Below are 15,173 nucleotides of genomic sequence, written 5' to 3' on the forward strand. Positions count from 1 at the left end.
TGTCCAAGATGACCGCAATGTAAACTATCTATGGGGAACCAGCGCTGGCCAGGAGTTGCTACGACCATTTGAATCTGCAACTAAAGTATGCTGACAAGGTCCAGTAGAGAAGCCACGAAAATGGCAACACATGTTGAATGATTACAGACTAGAGCCTATACCAGCGCCTACTGTAGCTTGATGTGTCCAGCCAAGCTCAGACCATGGCAGCGTTCTTTGTAGCAGTGCATGCGTTCCTAAGTTCTAGCACGCTGGTGCTCAGTCGGGTCACACGCTGGACACATGTGGCCGAAGATGAGTGGTGAATTTGTTGAGGCCAAATCACAACATTGACTGCTGAGAAATGCTTCCTCTGCTTGCAACGCTGTTTGTTACGATGCGGATTCTGCCTAGTAAAACCGACGAAAACGTTCAGAGCGTTGATTGTCAAATGTCATGTGTTCAGCACCGCTGACGCATGAGACGTGACTCGTAGCGGCGCACACGCGGCGCATGAGGGCTACGACAAAACGTTTCGTAGCAGCTGAAAATAGCTCTTTCTCATAAAATAACATTTTAGTGCACAATAAAGAACTGCACTCGATGCCGTGACCTTTGAGTGTCGAATGCTGATTCCATGCTTTCCTTCCGCCATGTTTCTTTCGTACTCGAGTTTGGTTTACTATCGTTCAAAAACACCACTAACCAGAAGGGACCGAGATTAAAAAGAAAATTTCCAGCTGCAAAATAATGTGTTGGGGGTACGAACACGACAGGCATTAACAAATAACTGGCCCCTTGCCGATATAGTTGACACAATACTTGTCTACAATGAGTTTTATTTTTTTCTAGTTCTAGCATATGCGGCTAAAAAATGAAGAATGAGAAAGTTTGAAAAGGAGCAAGACACGCCGTAACGAGCGATGGAGCGACAACGGATATGAACAATGTTAAGGGAAACCAAGTGGGTGGTACGGATTCGCCCGCAAGCCAGTGTAGTTCATCTGGTATCTGAGGTCCACAAATAAGAACAGGAGTCGGGCAGTTTATGTAACGCGTCGCGTATATAACCGGTGAAAAAATAAAATGGTTGCTGATAGAAGTAGCTGAAGTCGGCATAGTATTACGTTGTTTGTGTTACAGGCGCATTGAATAAATAAATTAGTGGCTCTTATCGTCAAATTAAAACTGATCCCGTAGCTTTTCTAGAAAATTCCTTGAAGAATCACAGACATAATCTTCAACGATATATGTCTGCTGAAAAGAAAACCGTAGTATCAACTATCATATCCATAAATTATGCTACCCAATTCCACCATTTTTATACAGACAATTGTGTAATTATGGCAGTCATGGTGAGCGCCCCCATCCGGGTATACCCGAATTAAGAGGATGTGTTGGCAATTGTCCTCTATTCTGTTAACCGCATTCCACACTCTCTGCTTATCGTCTCGTGAATTTCGTCCTTGAATTGTTATTAGATTTATCGCCGCTTTGTAATTAATACGTTACTCTTTGGTATTTCGTGTTATTTCAATAACTTTGATACTTGTGTTATATTCTTTTGTTCTCAGTTCTTTGATGCAGCGGAAATGAATTTGAATCTCGTGTATCTGTTTGTAAATTTTCGCTTGTCTGTATGTTACCTGATGCTGTGTCAGTAGCCGAGGGGTAGCGGAAAAGACGCAATGCCATGAGTATTTTTCTGCTTTCCCGTTTTTATAGAATAGGCAAATTAGATTTTTCAATATATAATAAACAATAAAAAAATCGGCAAAGGAAGAAAGACACTTTTGGCGGGGAAAGTTCCCTAATCTCCAAATCAACACATCGTGGCTTTCAGACAGATGTGCAAGTTCTTCTAAAAATGTGCAATGACGGATGGGCAACGACAATGCAATCCGTATGACCGTTGCAAAGTTTTCACATATCTGGTTTGTTGAAAATAATTCTGCCTTGTCGAACGTTGGCACTCTTGTTTTCAAGGTTAAACCATCTCGTACATTTTTTTTGCCCACTCCCTAGACGTTAACTCCAACAATATGCATTTACAACTTGCGCCGCGAAAGCCACAAGCTACGAGCCACCTCAATTGCAAGTGCTCGTTCGCGAGCGCACGCATGATATTTCGTGCGAACCTTTCCTTTAAAGATTGATGCGCGTCTGTCGCAGGAAATAACCTTACCTAAAAAGAAGCCGAGCCCAATGTACTGTCTCGTCTGGGTGACCTGGCGATGGACCACCATAATCCTGCTCACTACCTGGTAAGCACTCGCTAACTTCTTCTCTGCACTGATAAACGCTTGATTGTTCATACATTTACACCATCCCAGACATCGAATCGACGGGCGTGGACGCTGAAACCCAAACATCTTCTAGAGATTAAAATGCCTTCCGCGATACCTATACCGGCACTTATTCTTGTGTGTTTCATCTTAGTATTCATAACTTTGATTCCTATGCTTCAAAGTAAGTTACCGTAAAAGTTACAGTGACGTTTCACTTCGTGAACGTGGGTGACGCGCAAGCGTATGGGTGCTATAGCGCAGATGAAGCTATTGGCCCCCGGTGGGCCTCGACTCCTCGAGCGTCGGCATCGCAGATCACTTTAAAGATAGTGATCGCGCAGCCGCAGCCATAAGCAGCAGCCGGCGGAGCGGGTAGACGATGCGCTTCCTCCCCGCTTGCCTCCCTTGCGCGTGCGAGATTGAGCCGACATCATCGGCTCACCGTCCCACTCTTTCACTCGCTCATACGGCATACGGCGTGATCGCGAGACGAACCCGGTACGCCCATTCCGCACACATCACCCGTAGCAACTGCCAGAGGAGGTCAAACCAGCGCGCCTCCGCCTACCCTTCTCCTCTACGAATCTTCGCCTCTTTTCTCCTTCCCCGCTTTGCTGAACGTCACCTAGACATTCCTCTACGTGGCGTTGGTTTGCCTTGTGCGCTGCGCGCTCCTTCATACTTTCGCGGGCGCGCGATTCTCTTATCCACCTCCAGGCGTCTTCCTCCTCCGTTTCCTGCGAAGCTTCACACTACCTCTCGACGACCATCGGTGCGCCTAACCATTTACGGTTGCGCGTAAACGACCTGAAATACTGGCGCTCGCCATTAGTTAATGTTGGAACTGTGTAGTTAAAACCAGCTTTCACTGCCGTCACTTGTTAGCCTTCATGACCATGGGTGTCCTGGTGAATTTTGCGATGAGTGCCTTCTAACTTGAATACATCCCGTTTCAGTTGATGCATTTAAAGTTTCAGATATGATACATTTTTGTGGAATGTACCATGATACATGTACATGCAAGATATCTAGAGTATCCTAATATAGTCTCTAAGACACGTGTATCTTCCGTACAGCCTAGCCCTGTCATTTATGATATGTCATTTATGATATGCAAATTTTATTTTGTTGGCGCAAACACTGAATATAAATCCTTCCCCGAATTAAGAAGTTGCACAATGATACAGAAAGAATATATCTACGCAAATATTACTTATCTCTACATATTACCCTTAAATTAGCATGAATGCCAAAAAGTGTTAAAGAAGTAAACACTATTAAGTCTTTTGTTTCCAAGTGAAGGTACTCATTAATGTAACCGATCGGAAATGCCATTTTATTTCTGCCACACAGCCATTGTCGTTCTCCGAAATTTATCAATACAAAACACGTGGCTCACTCACACCAAGTATGACAAACAGAAATTGAGTTTTCTTTCGAGCCAGGAAGTATGCGGAATCCGTACCGAGTGCATACCACGGGTTGTAACTGCACTATACGAACAAGTGTGCAGGATCGCATTGTGGTCATGTTCTATTCGTGCAAATGCGAGTCCGATGACTGTTCGTCCGTATGTGCTGGTAGGTTCACGCTGGGCTACGTGTACTACGCTGTGGTGCTCTCGTACATTCGGATGACCTACATGATCTTCAACTTTGACGTGCGCGGCGCCCTGGGTCCCCCGACACTGGTGCTCGCCTACCTGCTCGCGGAGACGCTCGGCCGACGCCCCTCAGTGGCTATGGCGCTCGCCACCACGGGGATCACGGCAGTGCTCACCTTCTTCTTTGCAAGTGAGTACCTTTACGCGATTCTCCGTCCTTCGTATCAGCCTCGTCTTTGCCGAGGCAACGACGCAGCTCAATGATACGGATAGCGCAGATAAAGCTAAAATGCATTAAAACACCAATGCAGCCAGTTCCGCGAAGTGAAATCTCTCGAAACGGTGGAGCTGTGGTCGTTCTGTTTCTGCGATTGTCGCGTATGTTTCTTGATGGACACCAAGTGGCGTCCACCGTGCGAAGAGCGCACGGTGCAAACACCTGCTAATATGCCCCGGCGCCTCTCCTCCTTCTCCCCGGCGCGCATTCTGATTGGTCGGCTCCTTTCCTGCTGGCGAGCGGGTCACGTGACCTGCCCGGCTCTGCTCCTGCGTGACGGCGCCTTCATCGAAGGCGCAAGCTCGACTAAGACAGCTCCGTCGTTAAAAGTCAAATCTACAGAAGAGCTAAAGCCGTCCAGGGCTTAGTTGGAAAAAATAGGAACTAGGTGCCCAGCTCGCCCATCGCTGCTTTATTTTTAAGGCGATAGCCTTAAGGCCACACTACACGTACGCGTGCCGGCGCGCGAAAGCTATAGCGCCCATGCTCCTCACGCATGCGCAGATGACGCAAGACAGATCGTACGCGTCGAAGCGTGGCTCGAGCACAGATATTTAATGTTTACGCAGGCTAAGAAATAGCGTTGTCAAACATGGCGGCACCAATGGCTCCCGCTTATGGAGGGAGGAAAGTGTAGGAGAGGCCCCGGCCAGCACGGACGCATTGGAGAAAGTGTAGTGGAAGTCATGCGGTGTTTTTCGCAAAGGAGCACTGGGACTGGTGCCCAAACGTTAACGTTGCCATAGCAACCGCGCTCCTGAAGTTTTCGCTGCCGCTCTCGGCCTCTCGGTTTCAAGTGAGATAAGATGCGTATCTTTCTCGCAGCACGTTTTGTTCGCTAGAAAATCGGACTGTGGAGTGTGGTGTGTAAGCTTGAAAGTTGTGTTTGGGGCTTGTGAGTGTCCGCCAGCAACAGATATACTCAAGCAGTCACGGCGCGGGTATTCGTCGTCCTATTCAACATGCCGCGGAAAACCACAAGAGCGTGTCTGCTTCCCTCAAACTACCACAGAAGTTTTTTAGGCTTTGTTCTGACGCGCATCGGCAGCACACACTTCCAGTGACCCGGAACAATGCGAGTTCAAAGCTCGCGCCTGCCTGCTCCAGGGAGCTGATTGGAAACGCAAAGGACGACGGCACACCAACATGGCAGCCCTTCCGGCTTCAGAGGCGTGACGTCAGACCCTCTCCTATTTTGTTCCTTTCCTCCATGCTCCCGCTTAAGCGTTTTTGTCATGGCTAGGCTCTCACTCGCGCTGATCGCCAGTAACTATTGGAATGAGCTTTCGCTTTCTCTAAATTTGCCTGAAACGCTAGTTATGAGGGCATATAGCGCGTCCAATTTCTAAAATCGTTCTGCAATTCCGACGCCCGTAGGCCTAACGAGACGCGTCCGTAGCAACCACAGGATGGTTGCTAATGGATTGTCTTGGCTTGGGCATGTTTGGCACGATGCACCAGACGAAACGATGTCAAATATACGAAACAATATCTACCAAGGCGAAAATGTGAGCCAAGTGGGCGCGCGCTGGCGCGCGTCTTGTAGGTTCAAACCGCCATTACTCGCGATGCCCGGCAAACGCAAGGTGCGTGTCGCAAGCTTTCACGCGCCGGCACGCGTACGTATAGTTTGGCCTTTAGATTTCTAGGTTTTAAGGTAGCGTTGTAAGGTACATAAAAACGGAGTGGGCCGGGTCAGCTGTGGCGCAGGAGGGTGTTGGCCAAAAAGCTAGAAGCGAACCAAAGCATGTCCACCCATGTCTAAGAAATTAATGATTCCCAAGGTAATTAATGATTGATTAGTGATTGGATTAAGGTAGATAAAGGAGGATTAGGGTTCATTAAGGTGGGTTGCGGGAATTAAGGTGAATTAAGGGTAACTACAGGAGGCTTTACAAGGCTTTCGCCTTCGCGTCTGTTAGGCGATAGCTAAGGCCACCTGGGACTTTTTATCTTGCCCACAAAATTATTCCGTTGTTCAGCGCTTGTTTTAAACAACTCCCGATGGTGGAAGGAGCCTGTTGAAGAGGGAAGTTTTGAGCATAGACTTTATTGTTTTGTTGTTGTCTCGCCTACAGGCGATATTAAAATGGCATGACCACCCCAATGTCAGAAGGACCACTGAACGTTTTCACTCACGTTGAAAAGAAAGCGTAGCGTGATGAGCCGCACAACCTATAGCTTCTTTTAGTGGGAGCGATCTTGTGATAAAGTTTGTTGTGTTAAAACACCAAGATAAGAAGAAAGAAACAAAAACGCAATGTTAAACCACCCGGTTGCGATGAAGCCCACCTTAATTATACTGTAAAACGTTTTTTTTTTTTTCATGCGAATGCATTATATGCGCCAGTACGGGAAAATGCGTCGGCGTCGGCGTGACCGAAACATGGTACCAACAATGTCCGACGGCGCAACGAGTAAAAGCACGACAAAATTTTCAATTTAAATGTCAACTTTCTCAGGGAGGTTCCTGTCAACAAGGTAAACGCATGGCTCTGTAAAAAAAATTTCGTGTAGTACGGTCACGGTGGGAATCGAATCCGTGTCTCCGGGGTGAGAGACGAGCATGCTTTCCCGACGACGCTGCGCCTCCACGGTTCTGGCTCACTAGAGGTGTGCCTAGTGCGTGCGTCCTTGCACACATCCCGTCGCAGCCATCTGGCTGACTAAAGGTGAGGCCTAGTGCCTGCGTCATTCAGCACGTGACAGTGCAGTCAATCGGACCTAGATGGCGCCACGTCATAAGCGTATTAAATGAGCGCGTTCATGAGCTTCCGAGTTTAAAATGGTATAATGCTTTCGCATTCCTACTCGCGAGTGGTCTTCAGTGTGTCAGCCGATTTTTTTTTTCACGAACTTCAGCTTTCTGACACAATCATTACACGTGGTCTTGGTTTATATGATCGACATAATCGTTCGCACGCTAAAGAAATTGCAACTATTTTTCGAGCATTTTTTTTCCGGCTTGAAAAGTAAGAAACGTCTTTTAAACCGAGTAAGCTCTACCTTCGTAACCACAGTCTTTATCGGTCTTTATTGCTCTTCGGAGTGGTGGACTCGGATCCCGCTGTTGCTACCAGGTAAGACGCACGAGACAGGTACGGGTGTGGAAAAGACGCTTTATTCGAGGAAACCCAAGGTTATATAGCCGCCGTGCATGGGGGCGTACAACGCTATGCTTGTTCGTGTGCATGACTGCACACAACATCAGCACTACGTCACAATTTGCTATTATCTTCTCGGGCCAGACGGGAATCCGTGAAACCCTCAACTGCGTTGGCTCAATATATGCTAAAGGGCCGTTAACTACAGCGGATGTTCACGGATATGAAATACCGAATAGGTCACCCATGGCATGAGCGTCAACTTGGTAAACATGAAGGAAGGCAAAAAAAGAAAGACAGGGGATGGCGCCGCGCTGACATTCTGGAACCAACTGCCCATAACAGCGCGAATTTCGACAGTGTCTGCGTAAAACTAGCTAACAATTTATTTATATAGATTAATAAATATAGTCCTAATGTTAGCAACACTACAGCTGTAGGCATTGACAGCGCAGAGAAACATTCAGCTCCAGGTAACCGAAAGTACCGGACAATTTGTAATGTGAAAGTGTCCTCATGAGGGCAGTTGTTCGGGAGCAATGTTTAAAAAAAGATATGAAAACTTGTTTTTCAGATATTATGTTAATTATGTAATTCTTCTTGTCAGCGCAATAATGACAACGTTATGAAGCATACAGTCCCGAACAACGAGATATTTTCCTTAAGTGTTCGTTCATAAGCAACATTTAATTCAGGTGCATTCATTTTCAAACATATGCGAAACTGAGAAATGCTCTCACACGATATTCACTGGACACAAAGGCGGAAAGCAGGAAATTAAGCGCTTTCTTCTAGGCTACAGTTAAACAAGACTACCGCGCATGCGCTAACGACTGGAATAAACTACAACGTAGTTTTAGTTATCAACTGTGTTATGGCGAATGTACTCGTTCTCATCATATCGCCAAAGTTAAGCGTAATACCACTCGGTTTGCCTACGGCACAAAAGACCAACTTGCATCGCCATTCTGACGGCACATTTTCCATGCCGTAGATTAGACCGCGTGTCTGTAATAGGGAATTCACCCAATCCAAAGCAAGTAACCGTCTTTGCTCATCATCCATGTTTGTAAAAAACATAATGATAGATAGAGAATTGGGCACGAACAATCGGTGGTTAAAATTGTGAAAATAATTCGATGCCTTCCCGGTACACATGGTGAGATATGCTGCTGGAGATATTTTCTGGCTAGCTCAGTCGCTTAATTAAACTCTTCAACGTGTGGGTAATGTGACGCTGCATTGAATGCAGAATCAGGCCGCGTTTCGAACGCTATTTAATATCTTGCGAGGAGCCATTTCATCTCATTTATTCCACGTTGAGGGCCGGTAGGCATTATGAAGGTGCTCGGATGAGGATGTCACCACTTTTGATTATATTGCTTCCGGGATTGGACAAGTAAACTTGACCAGAAGCTCTTCCGCTAAAAGCTGTCCGCTCTAGTCAAATAAATATCTGATTACTTCAAAGCCATGCTCGTGAACTCTCTACGCCACTTGCGCAGTGAGAAGTTTCAGCGTAGTTGAAACGTGCGGTAACAAATGATATCAATAAAAGAGGCGTTCGAATATAGACTAAGACGCGGGAGTAAGCAGAACAATTAATTTCATTTCAGTGTAAGGAGTAGGCATCGTTACGCATGGCGCGCGGTTGTTTTGCTATCTCCTTCGAAGCGGGGTGGTGGCAAGATCATCTAGCCTGCTTGAGCTAATCAAGTAATCTATAGATATCTATCCCTTTCATTTTTCCTATGACTTCTTAATCATTTCTCTTTTGCTTAAACCCTCCATATCTACCTTGCATATTAACCTATGCATGTAGCGGATCCGCCCATGGGAATTTCTTTTCTGTGTGTTTTTTTTTCAGCAATACTTTTAACGTATCTTGCTTATCTAGACAGCTTACGGATTAATACTTACACTAACTGTAATCCCCAGTGCTTCTAGCCCACGGACCTTTCCTAGGGGTCACAACGGGGGTGAGTATCTTCCATTATGACCTACTGAGTTATCTCCGGATTTTCATTGCAGCACACACATGCCTCTACGGTTGCAAATATTTTCTCCGGTATCTTTTCGTCCATAGCCAACTAGCTCGGGTCTCCAATAGCAATGCAGTGAGCTTTTTGCTGTCGTGCAGGTTTTCCTTTGTAATTTCTTTCTTGCCATTCTTGTGAATCTCAATCGACTTTTTGTTTCCATCTCTTGCATCCAATTTACTCGCTCCGTTTCTGTCACTTTATTTTTGATGACTCCTGGATATCTATGTACACTTTCAATTACGATGCACCTTGTTGCCAACTTTCTTTGGCACTTTCTTTTGGCCAATATTCTTCTCGGTTACCAGCCCTCTTGCAAAGCTGATACTTTTACCAGATCGCCGTCAAGCGAGAGATAACCAACTGTTACATCCTCTTCAATCTATTCGACGCAAAAGGCCGTAATTTGGCAGTCAAGCACAACACCTTGCAGTTGGTTTCCTTGCGCATTTTGGTAATACGGTAGAAATATTGGTGTGAGACATATGCAGGATTTTAAGTATTCCTACATACTTGTACGCACATTTCTGTGGCAGATCGTATTTTACAGTTTCAGAGGACGCGCAATCTCGAGCATACAAAAGTGCTCTCAAAAAAGCCAGCTCTAAGATCGCTCAGGAGGTGTTGGTGGGCTACTTGATTGGAGGCCATTATCATGCTAAAGGCAGCAAAGATATTTAAATAAACGAACACTCGTATTTTTTTTTTCGGCTTAGTGTTCTATGTTTATATCTCAACAATTTCGCTGCATTTATAACCATAAGAAGCTCGCGATCAGCGTCAGGGCTGTCACTGAAACCGGCGCATGCTGGTGCGAGAGAACATATAGCAAACCTTTCGATCCTTGTTTTCTGCCAATGCAAAGAACACTGGTCTACGCACCACTAGTCTGGAACTCACATTGTAAGCACCGAGAGCAAGTCTAATTTCATAATCTCTCGGAAACAGTTGAAGAGAACGCCACCTGACGAGATCTTCTTCTTGCAGAATTTGATGACCTGATGACCGTGCTGGCTCTGGTGTGCATGTCGGCGATCAATGTGGCCGCTGCTCAGCTGCCACTGCTCACGCTCGAGCAGTATCCGTCTGCGTTGCGGGCGCCCAGCTACTGCTCCGCCATGCTCGCTGGGCAACTTGGGGCGCTCGCCGCACCTTTCGTGAGGAGACAGGTGAATTACTCGGGAACTTACTGCTCTGAGCTATTATTACATGTGCCCCTTGATTGGATGTCTTGCGGACCCTTTAACAGACCCTTTGGCAATGCCTAAAGAAAAGTTAAAGGAAAATGTAAGGGTTACTACATATCCTGGGTAAGAGTAATAAATCGCCCTTTCTGATGCCGTGGGTCCAGTGGCAATCAACAGTTAACATACCCGCTTAGATAATAGCTGTCGGAGGCAGCACGTCTCTTCCTGAACTTAAGCTGAATCGCCAGTAAAATCAGTGGGAGGTCACGTACACGAAGCCTTGGCGAGACGCAGGAATCCTTCGCTCTGGATGGTCGGCGATGGATACCATGCAGCCATTGCGTTATAGATTCACCGGCTCCCCTCGGTACCGAAGTTAAGCAAGATCGGAACGCGTCCATCCATGACATGGAAATCATTAGGCACGCATATTTTAGCGACCTATTTCAGCAAGGCCTTTCAAGCGTCTCACGGGACACACACACAAACTGTGTCCGTCCACGGCGGGATATTTTCCCTCGGTGTTCTTGTTCCAGGGACCTCCGAAATTATGTCATGGCGTCCCTATCAATTTTCCTTTTCCTCCGACTGGATGCCGAGCAGCGTGAAATAGCGTCAACAGCTAACCAATCAATGAGGACAGGCTTCGTGAGTGAGCTATTACTTTGGAAAAACATTGGAAATTCCTTCATATAATCTCTTCATTCTCTGAATGCAATGTCATTTACTCTTTATTATTATAAGTAACAAATCACTGATACATTTTTGTCTTTGTGACACTGGTCAGCAGGAACTAGCTCCACATATTGCGAGGCTCCGATGTCTAGTCGATTCTTCTCGTTTACAGGAGATTTTCGCATACGCCAGCTCGGTAATGCGAGTAATACTAAAAATGCAGTTGTACTTGCTAACTTTATGTAGAGTTCTGCTGTTGTATTTTATGCCCCTCTAGGAGGCTTATACCATTTTGAGTGGATTCTAAACATTTTGTCATCTTGTCTAATTACGTAAAACTGGGTGCGTACTATTGTAATCAATATTGGGAGTCATATCTAGTGCTATGCTTAAAATCTCCAACGAACTCTGTAAATATAGCGCATAAGAATGGATAGTTGGGCGAGTTGGTACGGTAACATATTCTTGATATAAGCGCGAAGAAGACACGGACGGAGGCGGAAGAAGACAGGACGAACGCTAACAGACAGGACGAGCGTTAGTTGTGAGTTAGCGCTCGTCCTGTCTTCTTCCGCCTCCGTCCGTGTCATTCTTCGCGCTTATATCAAGAATATGAATCTGTAAATGTATCTGATATCGCTCGTTGGCGAAAATGTTACCCCTGCTTATCTTGTGATCTGACCATAATCGGGAGTTGTGAGGCAGGCAAGCGGTCGAGGCAGGATCATAATTACTGTGATTTAAAGTACGGAGTTCGACGGAGATCTGTGAGCTGCAGTATAGAGTGCATAAAGCCGAGGGCCGTTGTTTAACATAAAATACACTTACGAAAGAATGCTTGAACACAAATTGAAAGTGTACAGTTGCTCTGGTGGATATTCGGCTGGAAAGGTTACCTGGAAATATTTTCAATCAGACAATATTTGTGGGAACTACGCCATCAACTTTGACTTATAGAAGGACTATATGCATGCTTTTATCAAGGAGGCAGGTTAGAGGTGTACAAGCATAACTTTCTTGGATAAGGAATAATCTTTTCTTGGTTGATCAATGGAGTTACTGTTTATTACAACCAGACTTGATATTAATAATCATAATGAAATAAGAAAACGACTTTGCGACCTGCGGAAACACTTCACGGCCACGCATGCGATGAAATTTCAATCGAACAAAAAAAAAAGAAAGTGGGCAGCTTACACTAGTGGTGCAAGGCAGCAGTAAACAGCATTGCTGGTAATCGACCTAGCTTCTTCCAGGTTTTGCTACGCTTGGCTAAGTTTTGCTTGGAAATGCTAAGTGTTGCTAGGCACGGTACTCCGAATCGGCTCGCCGCCGACGCGCAGATTCTCGCTTGGCCGCGCGACGCGCTTCAAGATGAGCTGCTTCTTCGGGTGTCCGGATCTTCTTTGGTCGTTCCATGTCAAGGCTACACGTGCTCGCCACAGAGTCAACGAGAGTTCTGCCGCCATCGCGGCGGCTCCGAACTTTATCTCCCCGGTGACGTAACGGCCAAGCTGCGCCTCCACACTTGCCGGGGAGTGGCTGGTCGAAACCTGCAGAGCCGCCGCCAGAGGGATCGGCTGCAGTCACGGACACCGCACGGGTTCGGCGCGAACGCGGGGAAATGCGGACAGTGTCGGCAATAGCTTTACGCGTTGCGCGTTATCCGATAGGGGGCGCCGCGCAGAAACACCTTCTCTTATCGCCTCTCTTCCTCGCGCCCAGCGCGGCCTCTCATTGGTCGCCTCCTCCTCCAGCGCGCCCCTCCGCTTCTGCTGGTCACGTGACCTGCCCTATACCGGCGTGGCTCTCATCCTCTCCTGGTCACGTGACCTGCGTGACGCCGGACAGACGGCGAATGTTCGACTAAAACAGCTCCGCTGTTAAGAACACGGAGCTCCACGGAAGATGTAAGCCTGAAGTGATCCGCAGGAATGTAGTCGACAGGGGATATCGATGAAGCCAGCATTTCGACAAATTAACTTCTCTTTTTTAGTTGTTGCCCCGACGAAGGTTTGCCGAAACGTTGGTTGTAGCGACATCCCTTGTTCGACCACTGTTAACCACGAACTTGATAATGTGCATCTCACGTGTCCGGCTTTCTGCGAGAAAAAATATATATATATACGTACCTCAAAAGCAACAGCTAATCGACACTAAAGAATTAATGTTGCACATGTTTAACAATTTTACCGGTGCTGTGCCTCGGGCCTGTGTTACGTATCCACTTACAGTTCTCGTATTTCCGTCACGATCGACCGCAGGCCCTCCTCATAGGTGCGTACTGGCCCCTCTTTATTATCGGCATCACAAGTTTGACTTGTGGATGTCTGTTAATGGCACTACCAGAGACGAAGTTCGAAGGAATGATGTCCGCCAAAGATTGGTGAGCAGCAGTACCACCTTATCGTGATGAGTTCGTGTATAATAACGGTCACGTGAAAACGAGATTCTTCGAAAATAGTGAATTGCTAAGAGAATAAAAACGCAACCGACTTTTTTTTTATCTAAAACGACACTAAAAGGCACCTGTATAGCCGTAGCCGGGTAGTATGCTATATTTGCAAATCAATCTATGCATTTTATTGAGAAAATAAAATACTCATAACTGAAATAAACGATTAAGGACATATTTTCTTCGTTTTTTTAATTTATTAGGCTATGGAGATGTAAATGTGCCACCAGTTTTTATTACTTTTTATTCTTTGTGTGTAAGATTACCGTAACCATTTTCATGCATTTTTAATGTTTCTTTGCTTGGGAATGCAATGCCTCATTTATTTGTTTTTAAAGTTTCGCAAACCTGTTCCGTACGATCCTAAAATATACAACGTTAAGTAGTAGAGTAATTTAAAAGGAGTGGCACCACGAGCTTCCGTTCAAAGAAAACTGACTGACACGTTTGAAATTAATGGCAGTATTCGTAGGCCAGATTACGTCTTGAATGTGATGACACGCAAAGCATTATTTTACTTTATATAGTGAAAGTTCGACACAAAATAACTTGCCAAAGGATATATGCTTAGCAACCTAATTTATCTTCAATTTCCACGTAGTCGATGGTAACAATATTGACTGACGCGGGAAATCTGTCGCACAAGTGCCTTTCCTGACAAAACATTACATTTTTTTGCATGTTTGGGGACTGACGTAAGGTGCTGTGAATACTCCATCACAAGCATCAAAACTTACCAAGCCCCTTTTGAACTGTGTAGGGACGAGGACGACCAACCTGCTGTGCATCCTCCGGGGCACGAGTAGGCCAGCCAGGATGACAAGAGCCTCGGCGAAGTCCCACGCCATCACGTTCCGCCATAAAACGCTTTTATTATTACCGATATGCATCTCGACGGGTAGTTTCTGCAAGTGCTAGAAGTATACGAATAGGTCTGAAAATATCGCATGATATTATTTGCGCAGCGGTGGACGCTGGCATAGGAGAGAGGAACGAAGAGGAAAACGCAGGGAGATTAACAGTTCCTTATACGGGACAGTCCCTTATACTTAGGAGGGAGAAAGGCGGGAAACTGATCAGAAAAATGAAATCTGAGAAAGTTAATGTTTTGAGGCGCCCAGCGGGATCACATTCACAGTGAAATACCTACTAAATTCACAAGCCTTCCGTCCAGTCCAGTCGCCTTCAAGAAGTGCAATAGAGCTTTTGTGGCCTTGACGCGAGAGTGCTTAAGCCAAGGTACCAGGATCTTTTCTTTTGATGGCATTCTGTCAACGAAACAAGTGAGACTAGCTGGCTGAGCACATCTTTGAGCGTGATAGGATGTGAAATGGCCCAGAAGGTGCCGATTGTCTTGTCTTATCGTGGCAATCCTTATTAGGAATGAATAGGCATTCTTAAATGCGACGCCTAACCACATGTGACACAGTTATGTTGTTCCGCGATTGCAGAATCCGATGGCAGGTAAAGTCGTAAATACGGGTTGAGCGATTAGACGCAGGAGCTGGTCAAACACACTACATTCTATTTCAGAAGCGTGATGTCGTGTGCAAGTGATAGTTGCCA

At 46.0% G+C, this 15,173-nt stretch overlaps 1 protein-coding gene across 1 annotated transcript in view; it reads right to left on the reverse strand.

The window, feature by feature from the left end:
- The window catches only part of LOC119462310 (uncharacterized), a 95,596-nt gene that overhangs the window by 52,286 nt on the left and 28,137 nt on the right, over window positions 1-15,173 (reverse strand). The window lies entirely within an intron of this gene.

The sequence above is a fragment of the Dermacentor silvarum genome, chromosome 8 (genome assembly GCF_013339745.2).
Source record: "Dermacentor silvarum isolate Dsil-2018 chromosome 8, BIME_Dsil_1.4, whole genome shotgun sequence".
In the NCBI taxonomy this organism is placed as follows: domain Eukaryota; kingdom Metazoa; phylum Arthropoda; class Arachnida; order Ixodida; family Ixodidae; genus Dermacentor; species Dermacentor silvarum.